The sequence below is a fragment of the Elgaria multicarinata genome, chromosome 13 (genome assembly GCF_023053635.1).
Source record: "Elgaria multicarinata webbii isolate HBS135686 ecotype San Diego chromosome 13, rElgMul1.1.pri, whole genome shotgun sequence".
Lineage (NCBI taxonomy): Eukaryota > Metazoa > Chordata > Lepidosauria > Squamata > Anguidae > Elgaria > Elgaria multicarinata.
The window spans coordinates 32,519,393-32,532,937 of record NC_086183.1 but is presented as its reverse complement, the minus strand read 5'-3'; the positions used below and the strand labels follow the sequence as shown (position 1 = coordinate 32,532,937).

General features: G+C 51.0%; 1 protein-coding gene across 1 annotated transcript in view; it reads right to left on the bottom strand.

Moving 5' to 3' along the window:
* NPAS1 (neuronal PAS domain protein 1) overlaps positions 1 to 13,264 on the bottom strand; it is an 84,866-nt gene extending 71,602 nt beyond the window's left edge. Inside the window, exon 1 of the mRNA XM_063140825.1 lies at positions 13,243 to 13,264. The gene's annotated coding sequence lies outside the window, so the exon portion shown is untranslated. The remainder of the gene's footprint in view (positions 1 to 13,242) is intronic.
* Between the last annotated feature and the right edge of the window lie 281 nt (positions 13,265 to 13,545).

The following is a 13,545-nucleotide window of genomic DNA, read 5'->3' as shown; positions in this document are numbered from 1 at the left end:
TTCAATTACCCCAAAAGGGTGCCTATGTCAAGACGTCAGTAAAACAGAAATTTAAGCAACTCATTAGTCAGTTAGAAAACAGATGGTTAATCAGTTTTTTTAAAAACAACAACAAACCACCTTGAATTTCTATACTTTTCAGACTCTACTCGGTGACGACAAGATGTGTTTACTTCTCTGCTCAGTGCTGAACAGTGGAATTGTTCCAAGGCGTAACGTGGCTTAATAAATCCCGGCCTTTCGGTGAATAGCATGGATGGCTCAGGAACCGACTGTGACTTGTTTGCTAAACACTTTGCAGATAAAAATAAAATAAAATCTCGCAACCAACCCCACTTGGACTCCCCTGTGACGACGGTGTCCGTCCCCGAGGTCTCCTTGGCCTCTTCTGCTTGCTGCTGCTTGGAGGGGTTTCAGCTGTTTATTTATTCATTTGCAGCATTTCTACCCTCGTCCTTTCACCAAAAAGCCACCCCCAAGGGTGGCTTACGGAAATAAGTAGCATCACAGTCCTGTCCTCAAGCTCACCATTTAAACTTCAGACACAGCACAGAAGGAATAAGGGGATCAGGGAGTTTCTATCATTAAAAAGACTATTTTTGAAGAGCAGGTGATAATTTACTTCCCCTTTCTTTCCTGCTCACAATTAGGGACCTAGGAAGCCTGCCTTCTGACTCAGTAGAAGTAGAAGCCACTGATCCATCTAAGCTCAGTACTGCTGGCACTGACTGGCAGCCGCTCTCCAGGATTTCACGCAGGATTTTTTTTTTTTTTCTTGCTTGCGCTACCTGGAGAAGCCAGGGATTGAACCTGCGACCTTTGGCATGCAAAGCAGGTCCTCTGCTACTGAGCTACAGACCTTCCTGCAGTTGCTGCAACACCGAGGGCATAAACAAGGTCATTTTTCTCACTTTATGGAACAAGTGACGGTCACTCACTTAGGGTTCATGATGGGGCAGAGAGAGAGAGAGATCTATTGGCTGCAGTAGAACCTCCATGCTCAGAGGGGGTTTATCTGGATACCAGCTGCAGTGTGGGGCGGCATCTGGGTTCGGGTCCTGCTTGTGGCCTTCCCTGAGGCATCTGAGAAGCCATTGTGGGATGTAAGTCGGTGTAACTTTCAGGGTGGGCAGTGACAGAGGTCGGCATCATTGGGCCCACAAGCCCGCAGGGACCCCCTGACAAGTGCCCCTTGGATTTGCTACTCCTCCTTACCATTGCACCTTGCTTGTTCTCCTGCCCCTTATTTATTTATTTATTTATTTATTTATTTATTTATTTATCTATTGCATTTATATACCTCCCCATAGCAGAAGCTCTCTGGGCGGTTTACAAAAGTTAAAAACAGTGAACATTAAAACAAATATACAAAGTTTAAAAGCATAAAAAACAACAGTATCCTTATAAAAACAGCTATTCTGGGGTCCGTTAAAAACAAACACACTCAGCGTATGTTGTTAAATGCTGTTAAATGTCTGTGAGAAGTGAAAGGTCTTACCTGATGCCGAAAAGGTAACAATGTTGGCACCAGGCGAGCCTCGTCGGGGAGATCATTCCATAATTGGGGGGCCACCACTGAAAAGGCCCTCTCCCTTGTTGCCATCCTCCGAGCTTCCCTCGGAGTAGGCACCCGGAGGAGGACCTTAGATGCTGACCATATTGTACAGGTAGGTTCATGTCTACTCTGAGTAGCAGCAGCCCCAGCAGGGGGTTTTCCCCCATCGTCTGCTCCCTGGTTTTTCAACTGGAGATACCGGGTTGCACACATACCACATGCGCTACCACTGAGCTACAGTTCCCCCCATAGTGAGTAGTCCCACTTCAGAATGCAAGCAGAGAACTCAACCCAAGTTGCAAGTTAAGGGGCTGTTCACACAGCACGCTAACCCACACTCAGTGATTAAGTGTAGGTTGTTTTGAATCTTGGGAGAGGAGAGGAGGAGGATCACGTATGCTGATTTGGGCTCATCCTTTGAGGGCAAGTTGGGGTATGAGTGTAAGAAATCAATAAATAAGGAAACTGCAGTATGACAAAAGAATAACTATGATTCTCTTGTCATACTTTCTCTTCTCATACATTGCAGTATGAGAAGAGAAAGGTCTTAACCTGGTGCCAAAAAGGTAACAATGTTGGCGCCAGGCGAGCCTCATCGGGGAGATCATTCCATAATTGGGGGGCCACCACTGAAAAGGCCCTCTCCCTTGTTGCCATCCTCTGAGTTTCCCTCGGAGTAGGCACTCAGAGGAGGACCTTAGATGTCGAGCGCAGTGAGTGGGTAGACAGTCTGCTCTGGCTCAGACAATAGTGGGGAGGGGGAGGAGACGACGATGCCCCGGTCTCCTGGCTCTCTGCCTGTCAAGCAAGCAAGACGTAGTGATGATGAGAAAGAGAAGGAGGAGAAAGAGCAGTCGGTGACCCTGGCAGTGGGCTTACTGAAGGAGGGGCCCCATGGAAGGGGCCTTTCCCCAGGACCCTCCAAAACCCAGAGCCTGCACCAGTACCTCTCCTCTGCTCGTAAGATCTTGGTGGAGCCGTCTGGCCAAGCACCCGTACTCAAACCTTTGCCTTTCTTTAGCCAGTTGGAGGAGTCTAGCCAAAGCGGCTGACATTTTGAGGAGGAGGAATCCTGGACCCTCTCAAGAAGGACATTACTGGAAGGATGGAGTGAAGGGCAGGGAAGAGGCCCTCCCAGGATCCTGGAAATTACGGGCTGCTCTTGAATTGACCAATTCTTGACAAGGCGATGGAGCAGGTGGTGGGAGCCCAGCTCTGGGTTCTCTTGGATGAGGCTGACTTTCGAGCGCCATTTCAATCCGGTTTCAAACCTGCGCTGGGGACAGAAGCTGCTTTGGTCATGCAAGTAGACCACCCACTGGGGGAGAAAGGGATTCTCGTGGACTTCGTGGCGGCTTTCAATACCATCAGTCATGGTATCCTTCTGGGCAGCCTAGCATACTGGCTGGGGATGCTAGGAGTTGCAGTCTGACACACCTGGAGGGCACCAGGTTGGGGAGGCAGTGATGGGAGCAGGTGGCGCTGTTTTGCAATGGGTCTGTTCTTACCTGTCGGAAGAAGTGCAGCTGAGAAGGCCAGTTCTGCTCCGCAGGTGTTCTCTATGTGTGTGTGTTGGGGGGGGGGGCGTGCACAGGGTTCAGTCTTGCCCCAATTCATTTCCACCACCATGGGAAGTCATCCGAGGATTTGGCGTTCAGAACCATCAGTATGGCGATAACACGCCGTGGCCGCTCTCCTTGTCCTCAAATCCCAACGAGGCAGCGAGGTCTTTGAACGCTTCTCTGGAATCAGCAATGGGCTGGATGAGGGCCAAAAAATCGAAGCGCAAATCAACTAAGCAGCTGGCTTCCAGGATCCAGGAGTTGGTGAACAGCCAGCTCTGGCCAGGGTCACGCTCCTCCTCCTCCTCCGCAGGAACAAGTTTACAGTGGGGGGGGCCACCCTCTTGTTCCCAATCTTGCTCCTGGATTCTCCGGTGATGGTGATGCCACCTATTTCCCAGCTCAACCTGATACGCTAGCTGTACTGTCCTCCCGATGACTTGGATCGCATCTCAGCTATGCATGTCTTGCTAAGCTCCAGGTTTGACTACTGCAGCACGCTCTGTGTGGGGCTGCCCATGGATACATTTCAAAACCTCCAAGTGGTTCAAAATGCGGTGGGGCCGAATTTTAATTGGGGACCATAAAACATTGCTCCTGAAACATCTGTATTAGCTACCTACTTTGTTCCCGGCCCAGTTTGAGGTGCTGCCGCTAACCTTTAAGGTCCAACATACACTGGACCCAGCGTACCTGAAGGAACACCTGCTGCCTTGCACAATAAAATCTGTGTGTATTTCTGTAACCCGAAGTGTAATATGTCACCATGAGATCTAGAGCCTTGGATAGTTCCTATAGAGCTCTAACGGGGTCTGACTGAAACCAAGAGCAGATTCACCACCCCACTGACATTGGAGCCACCAGCCTCCACTGTTTTTTGGTGGCGGCACCTTCAGCTCTGGAGGATCTTCACCACAGAGGTGCATTTGGCACCCTCTCAGCTAAGATTTCAGAGACAGGTGAAGATTTGTCATACCGCAGAGTTTTTAACCTGAATTTTAATTTTAAAAACTTAAGATGCTTTTACTCCTGCTCCAATTGTTTCTTAAAGCTTTGACTAGCTATTCTTTTTCTGAAACCACTCTATACTAATGGTTTGTCTATACATTATTTTTTTTTAAATATATCTATACGTACACTTAACATGAATTTAGGAGAAATACTCCATATAAAGATATAAAAAATATATGTGTGCGCGCGTGTGTGAATATTTTGATTTGTGGGGACATGAAAATTGACACCCAAATATCCCTCCATTTGCACTGAAAACCGTCTCTCCAAGAAATCAAGTTTGCAACACTGGTGGGGTGGGAGGGGGCGGCAGAGAAGAAAGAAAAATGCACACTGACAACTTTCCCAAAGCTGAGCAGCAGAGAGGAATCTTGCTAAAAAGCCACTAATTGCAAAAAAAAAAAAAAATATTAGCATAAACTATGACACAAATTTAGCTCAATTATAGCTGACTCCCTTACTAGAGTTATAATTAAAATCCACAGAGCTCTCAGCGCAACTCCAGATAGAAAGAGAAGGAGCCCTCCGAAAATGAAAATAAAATGAAAACTCTGAACACACCAATTTCTATCAAGGTTGAAACAGCTCTTTAAAACAGTGTGACAAAGGGGCATGAGAGCATTTAACTCAGGCCCAAGTTCTAATCTCTGCCATGGAGTCACTGTGCAGCCTGGGCAAGGCACTAGTTCTCAACCTTAGTTTCTGGGCAGAATTCAAAGTGCTGGTTATGACCTTTAAAGGCTTATATGGCTTGGGCCTGGGCTACCTGGAAGACCACCTTCCCCCATGTGAGCCTGCCTGGGTTTTAAGATCTCCCATGGGGGGGGGGGGAGGTGTTCTTTCAGTACCACCATCTTCAGAGGAATGGTGACTTGAGAGACGGCCTTCTTGGTGATTGCTCCCAAGTTATGGAACTCTTTCCACCAGCAGGCAAATACTTTTCTGTTCAAGCAGGCTGTTAACATGGAAGTTGGTCTGCTGGGTTGGGTACTGTTTCTACTCTGTCATTTTCTGTGGTTTTCATGTGTATTTTAATGTATTTAACCAAGTTATCTATTTTTTAAATTGCTACAACTGTTAGCCACCTTGAGCAGCATTTTCTTGGCGGAAAGGAAGGCTACACATGACTGAGTGCATATATACTACGAGTGGGCTCTGAACTACCTTCAAGGCCAGCCCCATGTAGAGTATGCTGCAGTAGCCAATCCTAGAGATAACCAAGGCATGGACTTTGCAATAAAGGATGCAAAGAATAAGAACAAGATAATAACCCCAGGCACTTTGAACGCTAAACACGGTACAGTTATGAGTAATGCCTCTTTCCTCTGACTTCTCTTAGAAATTGCAAAGTGCAAGAATGTACAAAACACAACATCCAGCTGGTCCCACATAGTGGTATATTATAAATACACTCTGTGCAAGGTGGAATGAGCTCCCTAAGGAGGTTCGCCTGGCACCTACACCATATTCTTTTAGATGCCAGGTGAAGACCTTTTTATTCTCTCAGTATTTTAACAGTCTATAAATTAATTTTAACTTTGCTGTTTTAACTTTGTGTTTTAAATTGGTATTTCTGCACTGCTGCTGATTTTATCCTGGTTGTGCTTTTATGTTGTATTTTATATTATGGTTTTATACTGTTGCTTTATACTTTGAATGGTTTTAATTTTCGTGAACCGCCCAGAGAGCTCCAGCTATTGGGCGGTATAAAAATGCAATAAATAAATAAATAAGGTGCCTACGCCTCACCACTGAGCAACCTGTCCCACATGTGTTGGTGTTTCCTTCCAGAGTACGCGGCAGGCCTTAGCCCCAGCACCTCTTGTTTTCTTCACCACCACCCTCCAGCCACCTCTTCACCTGGTGATGCTCCACTCAGAAGTATTTGCAAGACTGAGACATCAAACCTCAGCTTTGCCTCCCAGCTTTATACCCAGTGAGGGCAGAAGCAAAGTGATGAAGCCCTGTTTATGGGTTATTTAAAATAAAATAATCATCATCATAACCATAATCATAGTGTGCATTTAAGAAAAAACACAGGCATACCAACATTCCTCAACCTGTAAAAGCGAGGCTCAAAATATCACAATATCAATGCACCACACATTCACTTCTTGGCCCTAGAAATCAGTTTGGTGATGGAAAGGACTCCTCTCTATGGGACAGACTTCAGCACAGAGCCGGTACAGTTAAGGCAGCATGATGAATTTCCAGAGTTTGTAGGAAACCCCCCCCCCAAAAAAATGCAGCAACAGCCAGTGGCGTTAAAAGGAGGTCTGCCCACATTCATGGTGGGATACGTCTATCTGGAGCTATTAGACACAGAGGACTGGAGTTGCAAAGGTGTAATGTTGCAATGGATGCCTTGATATGCATGTTGTGAGCTGCTTTGGGTACATTCTGTGGGAAGGAAGGAAAGGAACCTCTCGTGCAAGCACGGAGTCATTACTGACTCTTAGAGGGACGCCAGCTTTCGCTGACGTTTTCTTGGCAGGCCTTTTAGCGGGGTGGTTTGCCGTTGCCTTCCCCAGCCGTTATTACCTTTCCCCCAGCTAGCTGGGTACTCATTTTACCAACCTCAGGAGAATGGAAGGCTGAGTCGACCCGAGCCGGCTGCCTGAAACCAGCTTCCGCTGGGATCGAACTCAGGCCGTGGGGAGAGTTTCAGCTGCAGAAACGGCACACAAATTAAAATGACGCTGATGCAGATGGGGATGAATGTTTTCCCCTGCATGATGCAGATAAATAAATAAATAAATAATAATAATAAGAAGAAGAAGAAGAAGAAGAAGAAGATGGGGGCTTCTGCAAGGCATCTGTCAGGACACGGTGGGAAACAGGACGCTAGAGGAGATGGTTCAACTTTGGTCTGATCCCACAGGGCTGCTTTTCCAACGCTCTTAAGGCAGGATAAAAGCTTGCGCTGGAACAGCAGGGAGGAGGCAAAGGTACCCAGGGCCTGACATGGATTTGGAGAGGCACAATTGGCATTGCCCTTGTTTAAAAAAAGAAGAATTAGATAGATCTGTGAAGGACCAGTCTATTAATAGCTATTAACTGGGATAGCTAAGTGGAATCTCAGTCTATATATTCAGAGGGAAAATACAGCTGAATCCGAAATGGTGGAGACGAATACAGAAGGCTTGTTGCTGGGCTTGGATTGGGAGCTTTCTGGAGTGATGTACATACAGCATCACTTGCCTCTGTTACAAGCAGGGTGCTGTACTAGGTGGACCTCAGTCCGGTACAGCAGAGCAGCATTTAAATGGACTGGCCACGCTTAACATTTCTCGCTTTCCCTTGCAACAACAACAACAGAAACTTTCAAAGGCTCTCTAGGACGACGTAGAAACCCCCTTGGAGTGTGGCAAATAAACTTCTTTCCAGCCCCCGGAGAGCGACTTGCCAAAGGAGAAGGAACCTAGCTTGGCAGGGCTGTACGGAAGGAACTGTCCAACATCATTACACGAAGCAGCGGAGATGAAAATACAGTCTGCGGTGCATGGAAACTAAAAAAGCACACCCAAACCGGGATTGTTAAGCGTCAGCATGAGCACCGTCCTACAAGCAGATTCTTGCTACAGGAAGCACGCTCCAAGGGCCGCACGTCCAATCCACCGCGCCCCCCCCAACCTCCCCGCATCAAACGCGCGAGCGCCCACGCATACCGATCCGGAGGCACGCACAACTGCACTCGCACCCTCTCGCACATACCAATACAAAACCCACACCTCTCCCGCATATAAAATTGAGATCATCAATAGACACACTGCCTTGTGCATACCAATGCCCTCCCAGCCCCGGTTAACACCTTCGCAAGCTGCGGACAGCGTAACTAGGGGTGGGGTACGGGGGCTGCGAAGAAAACACCCCCATCGAGGCGCGGACATCCCTGAAACTTTTGAGCCCAGGAATGAGGTTTTGGGGAAATGCGCATTTGTTCCGTGCGTGAACAACAAACCCAGCGACGAAAAGGAGGACCCTGAGAAAAATGACTAACTACGAACTCTGCCATTTCAGAAGGAGGGCGAGAGAAGACAGGAAGAGTCACGTCCCCACTTGGAGGGAGATCGCCCCACACTGGGCAACTGGAAAGAGGGAAGGGTGCACACACGGGTTTCAAAGGGGAGGGCTAGCAGCACAACAGCATCTAACGCTTCATTGCACCAAATACATGTGCAAAATAAGACCGGCAGCAATGCAGAGCTGGACAAATATTTCAGAAGTTTTTTCAGGACCAACGTCAAATCCTTAAGGCTAAACATGAACGTTTTAAACAGTCAGCCCCACCCCCCACCCCGCCTCCCGGAATTTTCCCAGGTCTTCAGAAGCTCCAGAGCCAGCTCACGGGCCCAAGCAACCTTAAGCTTTCCAGGGTGCAAAGAATCAGTGGAGCATGCCCCACGTTCCCTTGCAAAGCCACAGAAAATGCTGAGCGCCTCTCCCAAACCCTGTGTGGGCTGGCACACACATCCGCCCTAACACTGCAAGGGACCTCGTGATGGGCTGCTAAATGATATGGGCCTTTGGCCCAACCCTGTAAATAAGCCCACAAACATTACTAGCCTGAGGGAATTTTTCACTCACCTGCTGGTGGCTGGCAGAGGAGCGGTGGAGAGCCTCATTTCTATGCTGGGCGCTCCCGTCCCTCCTCCACCAGACTGCTCACTCGCCTGTACAGAATTCCTGATCGCCTATGACTACCATGCAAGTGCAAGGCTGATCCACCCAGTGGAGGCTGGTGGCTCTGATGCCAGTGGGGCAGTGCATCTGGGTTTCAGCCAGAACCAGCCTGAACTCTAAAGGAGCTCTCCAAGGTGTTTCGCACCTTGTGCTGAAACCTTATTATTATTTATTTATTTATTTATATAGCACCATCAATGTACATGGAGCGGATTCACCACCCCACTGACATCGGAGCCAGCAGCCTCCACTGGATCTACCAGGGCCATCTAGATCCAGTTCTAGCTGCTTCCTATCACCAGGTCAGACCACTGGTCCACCCAGGCCTGGCATCCGTCCTACTGGCCTTGGTCTCCAGGGTCTCCGGCAGAAAAGCCTTTTCCTCTTTGCCTGCTCCCAGAGCCTGTTAAATGAGAGATGTCCAGGAGTAAACCGGGGACTTCGTGCATGCACAGCCTGTGCCCCGTCAGCAAGCGCCCCAAATACCCAGACCTGGAGCACATGAAGCAAGAGATCACCTTCCATCCAGCACCAGAAACATGCAAGAGGAATATGGGGAGGGGGGATTGAGCTTTGGCCCCTCTCATGTTTGAAATTAAGTTCTTGCTGTCCGGGTAATTGGATAGAAATGTTTCCCTGCAGGATGGCTTTGCACTCCCCAGTCGTTCTTTTTTTGCCTTTACCCTTTGCAATGATGCTGATGCATGAGGCTTCCTGGGGCCAACGTGAACCAATGACCGACAATCCAGATAACGGTTTGATCTCAGGCAGCTACGCCTGGAAAGAGATAGCAGTTCCTGCCCCCTCCTTCCCAACGCCTGGAGAACTGAAAGCATTTCTAAAGGGAGATTTTTGCTCATAACACGGGCATGAGCAAAATACCCCCCTTTTCACTTCTGAGCAAACAGGAGTGGCAGGTTTTTGCACGGCTTCAAAAACCTGCCAAACCTGTTTAACTAGAGGCAATCAGGTACCGGGGGGGTGGGGGTAGAAAAGAAGAAACCTGTATGCATGGGAAGCAAATGCTCTCTCAAACTGTGTTGAGCTCTTCAGCCTTACTGACTTGATGGGCATAATGTCACCTGTGCTGATTCTACCCATGACTGAGGTGCGGCTAACTGACAGAGAGTCCAAGAAGTCACCTGCCATTAGCACACCTTGTCACAGCCATTCCTTCCAAACCAGCAGGTTAACTGATCAGCAGTCAACTGATCCATATTCTGCAGCCTGAATTGAAATCAGGGGAGTCAGATGGGGGGGGGGGAATAAGTTTTCTTTAGTGCCTCCCCACCCCCTAAAAGAAAACAGCATTTTTCACAGGCTAGCTCCCCAGATGTAAGCACCGTCCCCGCAAACAGTTCTAGAAAAGCTACTGAACCAAACACACTGCGGGCCTGAAAGAAACTGCACTGGGACTCAGCCTCAACCCTTTTCCAAAGTGCTAGAGGTTTTCTGCTCGGAACCAATTTTAACTTGCCAAAAGCAGCCCAAAAAGTTGCCGTTAAAGGTGGAAGACGCCAGCCCAGCCGTCTTATCACCCCTCCTTGGAAATGTCAGCCAAACTGTCAAGGTGGGACCCCAAGTGAAAGACCACACCGATTTGACCCTCAAGACCTCCCTGCTTTGAGCTTTGATTGGCTGAATTTGTCCGAATTGCACAGATGCTGAGGTGCGACGTACACACGCAGCCCTGGATAACCTCATGGCTTTAAAGCTTAAGCTTCAAAATTCAAACACTGTTTGAAAATGCACATTTCTTCCCAGAAAATCCTACAAAACCTGGAGAATGCCCAATTTTTGTGATTGGATGGACGTTCCCAAATGCATCCTTTCGATTTGGCAGAAAGGAGACATCGTATTTGGAAGGTCTAACCCAGGTTTCCCCAACCTGGCGCCTTCCAGGCATGTTGGACTACAACTCCCAGTATCCCCAGGGCATCTGGAGGGCACTAGGTTGGGGAAGGCAGATCTATCCCATATTGTTTCCTTTGCTTGAAAACATCCCTTCCTGGCACTGGTAAGGCTCCTGGAAGAATCTGTTCGACTGAAGAGCTCAGGTCAGACTTCTGCCCATCTCTGCTGGTCCCGTGCATTCTGCCAATTCCTCCTTCAAGCCTCAAGCTCTGCAATTCCTGCCAGTCTGCTGAAAAGCCGCATGTCACTGGACCCTGCAGCCCCTCCGGGGTGGGAGACGAAAGGCGGAGTGAGCCTTTGCAAGTTTAGTTACCAAAGCCCAACTCCAGCTGGACCCTCCTTCAGCCCCAGTGGTCAAAACCTGGAAGTTGTTTTTCTGTGATCATCAGCGGTCGGATGTCAGAGTTTTAGTAAAGGGAGCTGTGCCTCTGACCACGCACAGAGTGCCTTTCTCTCACCACCCAGTAAACTCAACAAGGTGAGGACAACAGCGCATTTTCCAGGCACGTTCCGTAGGTGTCCACAGACGCCCTTAAAAGAGGCGGCAGATGGAGAGAATGCCAGCCGAGACCCCCACATCGCTAGCCACTTGGCAACCCCACCCCAGAAGGTCAAGCGGTGGGGGTGGGGGTGGGGGTGGGGAATGGCAGGCCAGGAGTAGAGCAAGTAAAGTTCAGACTTACCTTCTGCCAAGAGTGATGCTGGAAAAAAATACCTGTTAAACCAGCCTCCCCCAACCTGGTGCCCTCCAACACATGCCGGTTGAGAATGATGGGAGCTGTAGTCCAACACTGTAGGCTGCTGTAGGAGGACAAATTGTGTCACCCTTCCTAACCTACACGCCTAAGAAAAACGGAAGGGAGGCGCCGAAGGGAAAAGGAGAGCTAAATGGAGCGAAGACTCAGATCAAGGGAACAGAAGTGCCCTGCTGGGTCGGACCAAAGGTCCCTCTCACCCAGCGTCCTGTCTCCAGCAGTGGGCAGCAGGAGACCAGCAGGACGGACAGCATAGAATCAGGGCATCAGCTGAACCCCAAAGCTCTTCAGCAGTTCCTGTTATGTTCAATGGGGCTTGTGCAAGATAGCGTCCCGCTATGTCGTAACCCCCTAAATGATAGCCAGCCAGCACCCACTACCGCCTTTCACGGTGCCCTAATCTGTGACCAGACGTGGCTGCCTCACCTTAACTCTGCTGCTACCAAAACCCCTCTAACCCCTCCGCGTTCACACACACACCACAAAGCAACCCCAAGCCAGGAAGACCTTCCCTAACCCCAATTCAACCCAGTCCACGTTCACATGCATCGCCCAACCCTCCCAAATCCAAATCGCATGACCCCAAACGTCTCCCATCGCCCCAAACTCCCTACGGATTTCACACCCCGTTGCTACAATATGGAGTGCGCTAAATCTAAGGACGGTGGTGTCTCTCCCCACCCCCATCCCCACCCCCACCCCACACTCACCCCCAAAGGTCTTTCTTTAAACTGGAGTCTCCCACCCTCGCCGGGCCTCGGGTATCTGAGACACCGCCGCTATTCCAGATCCCAGATGGGGAACCGTCCGTCCGGTGTCAGTTAGATGCAGCCCTCCAAGCTCCTCCTGGTGTGCCCCCCCCACCGCCCAACACAGACCCCCCCTCCCACTCCTCAGCCCCTTTCATGCAGGGTCCAAATCACCTCTCTGCCTCTCCATGCAGACCCAGACTCAGCTGTGCACCCCCGACCCACCGAGATCTCTCTCTAGGCTCCCAAAACTTCATGGATCACGTACCCTCTCCCGCCCCCCCCCGGGTTTCCCACTCTATCACCAACCTTCTAGGCAGAGACCAAAGTCCCGCCAGGCTCTCCGCTCCGCTCCGCTCCAGAGTGGATCACCCTCCGCTCTGGTCTGCCCTCCCCCCCCCCCGCTCGGACTCCCATCCTCTTTTGCATCCACCCCCCACCCCACCCCACCCCCCGCCACTACCATTTCCCAGGCTCGCCCAAGATGCTCTGCTCTCCCTACCCAGACCCTAAAGGACCACAGTGCCCCCCCCACCGCATCTTGCTCAGCCCTCACCCTATTGTCATCCTTCTATACTCACCCCCCCAACTCACAAAAGCCGCTCTAGCCGCCCCCCCTCCCAAACTTGCTCCCCGAAGACTTCACTCTTTCCGCTCCCAAACTCTCAACCGGGGAATCCCCCCCCCCTGCACACGCCTCTGCACAACTCTCAAGCCAACCCACGCGGGGAGGGGGGGATCAAACTCTGCCCAAACGCCTCCCCCACCTCAATGCCAGATCTTCAAAATCCTAATCTCTGCCCCCCCCAGCCCCCAAACTTTCGGCGGGGACCCCAAAGCCGAAAGACGCCCCCTTCCCCCGAGCTCCCAAACTCTCAACGTCGCCTTCGCGCCCCCCCCCCCCCGGGCGCCCAGGAGCGCACGTGCTCTTCCCCGGCGGCTCCCCGGTCCCGGGGCCCGTGGGAGAGGGGGCGCCCCCCCCGCCCCCGCCCCCTCCCCGGCGCGCCACTCACCCGGCGCGCAGGGCAGCCTCCGCGGTCCCCCGCGCCCGGCCCGACGCCGCCGACGCCTCCGGCTGGGGCTGACCATCCACCGCGGCCTCTGGGCGGCCCGGCGGGGCTCCTCCGCCATAGATCGGGCGCCGGAGCGAGCCGGCCGGGCAGCCGGCGCGCACGAGGGAGGCGAGGCGGGCCAGCGAGCGAGCCTGCCTGCCTGCCTGCCTGCCTGCCTCCACACCCCCTCGCTGCTGCCGCTGCTGGAGCCGCCGCCGCCGCCGCCACCGTCGGCGCGGCTGCCTTTCACATGGTGATGAGCCG